General features: G+C 45.4%; 1 long non-coding RNA gene across 1 annotated transcript in view; it reads left to right on the top strand.

Moving 5' to 3' along the window:
* The window catches only part of LOC107195842, a 4,145-nt gene extending 1,334 nt beyond the window's left edge, over positions 1–2,811 (top strand). Inside the window, exons 2-4 of the long non-coding RNA XR_001517099.2 lie at positions 448–536; positions 1,067–1,202; positions 1,434–2,811. This is a non-coding gene — a long non-coding RNA (uncharacterized LOC107195842). The remainder of the gene's footprint in view (positions 1–447; positions 537–1,066; positions 1,203–1,433) is intronic.
* The last annotated feature ends 1,457 nt before the right edge of the window (positions 2,812–4,268 follow it).

The raw sequence follows: 4,268 nt of genomic DNA on the forward strand, positions 1-4,268 counted from the left end.
TCCACAACAAATAGCCAAAGCACAGATAACATTTTGTGCCTCAGCCCCACACTCTACCTTCAACTATACAGAATTTCACTCTCTGCTTTGCATGTTTTACCTCCATGTCTTTGCACACACTGTACCCTTCTAACTCTCAGGACTCCACTCTGACTTTATTTACTCTGCAACCCTGAACCCCAACCCTAGGCAGGTTGGCTGCTCTACTGTGCTTTCAATCACTTGCACCCTCTCTGTCATAATCCATCTTGCTCTGTTCATTTGACTCTCGTTCAAAAGACTACAAGTCCTTTGATGTCAGAGACAGTCTTTTCTTAATAGATTTAGAATGCACATTGTCTGGGAGCGAACAATGTTCTACAAAATTCTACCTGCCTGTGCCTCTGTTTTCTTCTCTTCATTTTGCAATCATTTCTCATTCCTGCCCGCCTTAACCCTTCTTCTTAGGTCTGCCAATGATGCCAACTAACTCTCATGGACATTCGAAAATCCCACTGGCAACTCTTGGGGCTGAAGACTATACTGATCCTTGAATGGTATAAGCATCGTGTTCCTATGACACTTTATTTGCATGTTTATTGACAACGGTGCCAGGCACTATACTAAATGCTTTATAGATGTCATCACATTTAGTCCTAACAACTCCAAGAAGTGGGTACTAGTATCCCCATTGTACAGATGAGGCATGAAAAAAGTCCAACTTACCCAGGGTCACACTGCTCATAAGTGAAACTGGGATGTAAACTTTCAGTGCCTCTAGGATGAAATTTTGATCTGACAGAATTACCTAGATGAAAATTTATTAATTGCCCCAACACCACCACCAGTATAGCCCTAAACTTGGTATAAACCACACAAGTATTGCCTTTTCTCAAGTTATGGCAATGAACCTTGAGACAAAATGGTTAGTAAGGGGAAAAGAATGAAAAAAAAAACTTTAAATGAGGAAGTACTAAATAAAAGGAAGTATAGTTTTTGGGTGCTGGACTAGACGTTCAGAGTCTCACAGTGAGATTAATCTACTTTATAATCTTAATAACCTGACAAATTCTAATTTTTTTTCTAGATTACTCAAACTGGGAAGCAATATACATGGCTCATTTTCCCTCTTTCATGGAACCTAATACCCTTGGAAAAGAGATTTCAAGGCCAGAATGAGGGATCACGGAGGCAGAGCCCACCATCCTGTACCATTACTGGTGGTGAGAGAGAGGGCCTTGGGCAGCTTACCCCCTTGTTGGCTCCAGCATTGTCCAGTCTGAGAGAAAACAAAGGCAATGGAGCACTGTGACACTTCCCTTAATCCTGGAATGTAGGCTCCCCAGGGAGATGCACAGCCACTGTTGTGTGCCTGCCTGGGCTTCAATGAAATAGGAAAAGCTCCCTGCTTCCGTACTCCCTTCTCTCTCCTTTTTCCCTCTCTTTTTCTTCAGTGTCTTCATTTGGAACGGGACTCCCAGGGAAGGCTGTACCGAACTACAAAGCAGATGCTGGAATGGATTTGAGGATCTTGCCAGAGATGAGTGGTGCTAGCTCAAATACACGTCAGGCTAGAGTTTGGATTACTCTAGTTTTATCTAGCACTTAAGCTAATTTAGAAATGGGTACTTAAACTAACATTCCCTTAGTTTACATCTATTAGCATCCAGCTCTCACATCCTTAGATTGGTCTTTTAGAGCTTTAACTAGTGACCTGCATTGCTTCATTCCCTTTCCATGAGAGCAGGTTTATTGTCTACTAATAATTTTGAGTGACAGGTAAGGCTTTGGAAGAGGATGAGAACTTATTCCTGATAGCCTATTGCTTAAAATGAGCCATGTTTAATACATAAGTGTTACTACCCTGATATACATTTAACACCGAAAGGGATCATAGCACAGTTCATTTACCAAAACCAAGTTTTCCTGCTAGTTGACCACGTGGTCCTGAAAAAAAATGTGAACAATTCCTTACTGCCGTGTGAAACCATTTCTTGCTTAAGAATTAAGCTGCCTTTTAAAATCTTCACAGCAGTAGTTGTCAGCTTGTAGTGGTTTTGCCAAGGGGATATTTTGCAATGTCTAGAAAGATTGTCACTTCTCAAGGATGCTCCTGGCATCTAGTGGGTAGAGGTCGGGGATTGCTTCTAAACATCCTGCAATGCACACACAGCTTCACACACACAGAATTTTCCCACCCAAAGCATCAATAGTGCTGTAGCAGCCTAACCCTGCCTGGCCATTTCCTGCTCACACAAGCTCGTTTGTGACTGCCCTCCCCACCTCAAAGACTCTCCAGCTAATATCAGTTTTTTCATAGCTTGCGAACCAATTAATGTTCTTCTCTATATCTGTAGCTGTGTAGGGATAACAAGACTGTATAAAACTGCCTGTTATGTTACAATCGGGGCTTAGCCTTTGGATAAGAATCCACTGAGCTGGTGCCGGCATCAATAAACACTACTTCCTGCTTATAGCCTCGGAGTTCCGTCTCTCCATTGGAGAATCCTGCAACATTTTGGGGGATCTGGAGATGGCAGTTTTTCACCTCCCTTGTCTTCAGGGTCTGGCCCCCAGGACACAGGGAGACACAGACTCCGCTTGGCCCCTTGCCTGTAAAAGGAGAAACATCTCTTCCAGTGACCTTGGGTGGCCGCCCCTGAAGCACAATGGAACCTGGAGAGGTGCAGGAATCAGCCCAGGAGCACCACTTGACTGAATGTTAAGGACCCAGGTCCCAGAAACAGCCTGTTCGCTGGAGGACAGAAAGGGAGTCTGATCAATTCCCGAGGTCACCCAAGTACTCTACATGTGTTAGAGGAAACCAGGACCTCTTGGGTACATAGGGCGGAGGGTGGAGTGTGTTTGCTGTGTGTTTGCGTGTGATTGAGACATGGCCCTGCCACAAAGCGAGAGTTGAGCCCCTATCTGCGGTTCTGTGGCGAACCTCATATGGCTTAGGGTGGTGTCACTGGATCTCCGTGAAGAGTCTACTCTAGTGATCTGAGCTGGGGGTTTATACCGACCCATCAATTGCTAAGAGGCACCTAAAAGATCCCTGCGAGGAGAGCGGCCAGAGATGGGCGAAGCAAATCTCTGAGTGCATATGCATCACCAACCACGGATGGAAGGATGAGTGAATAACAGAGTAAACGGACACTTTTAAGTTGTATGCTTAAGAATTTCAAAAAGGGTTATTCAGGAGATGATGGAGTTAAACTCACCCCACAGAAACCACATCCTTTGTGAGATCGACCGGCCTTCTTTTGGCATTGGATGGCCAGCAGAGGGCGCTCTTGATAAGGAAGTCATTGCAAAGGTATCTCAAGTCACTCACTACCAGTCAACCTGGCCACCCAGACCAATTCCCTTATATTGATTCTTAGGAGGGAATAATTTGCACCCGAATCCCTTGGTGGAGAGTCTGCCTAAAGGAGAACTATAAGGTCTTCTTAGTCTAAGCCTTGGCACCCTCCCAAGGTCAATTGAAAAAAAAGAGGCCTGTGTTGCCAGCACTAGGATAGACCAGGCTCCATTCTGCTAGGCCCCCAGGAGCTGATAGTCAGGAGCTGAACACTCAGCTGTAACTCGGCCTGCGGAACCCCTTTCTCAAAGATAAACTACCATTATGGGAGCAACCAGAGGACAAGTCCATCGCCCCTTCCTGCAGCCCTGCTGGTGCAACCTAGGAGAACAAGAAGTCGTCCACAAATTCCTATACCTGCCCAACTGCCCCAAGGCACTAGTAAGATGAGATCTTTTAGGAAAACTACAGGTTCAACTTACTTTTGACACATATGGCCAAGCAGTCCTAACTTTGGGGAGGCCAAAAGCAAGGATCATGTCACTCACAGTTCCCCAAAGAGAAGAGTGGTGCCTCTATAGTCTCATAGAAAGGTCCCAACAGAGACCTGATTGCCCCTTCAAGAAGCCCAGAGTGTGGGCTGAAGATGACCCTCCAGGACTAGCCCGACACATTCCTCCGGTGGTGGAAGAGTTAAAACCAGGAGCTGAGGCAGACACCAAAAACAATATTTCATCCTCCATAAGGCACAAGTAGGGATTCAAAAACATTTAGAGAGACTTCTGAAGAATGGAATTCTTCGGGTCAAGCAATCAACCTGCACCTTGTCCTCTCCAACCTGTATACCCTCTTAGGCCTCACCCCCACTGAGGCAGCATATTTCACCTGTCTGGATCTCAAGACTGCCTTCTTCTGCATTCACCAGGCTCCTCAGAATTAATTGATCTTTGCCTTCCAATGGGTAAGCCCTAAGAGCGGAGACAAG

This window comes from Pteropus alecto, unplaced genomic scaffold, assembly GCF_000325575.1.
Source record: "Pteropus alecto unplaced genomic scaffold, ASM32557v1 scaffold55, whole genome shotgun sequence".
Lineage (NCBI taxonomy): Eukaryota > Metazoa > Chordata > Mammalia > Chiroptera > Pteropodidae > Pteropus > Pteropus alecto.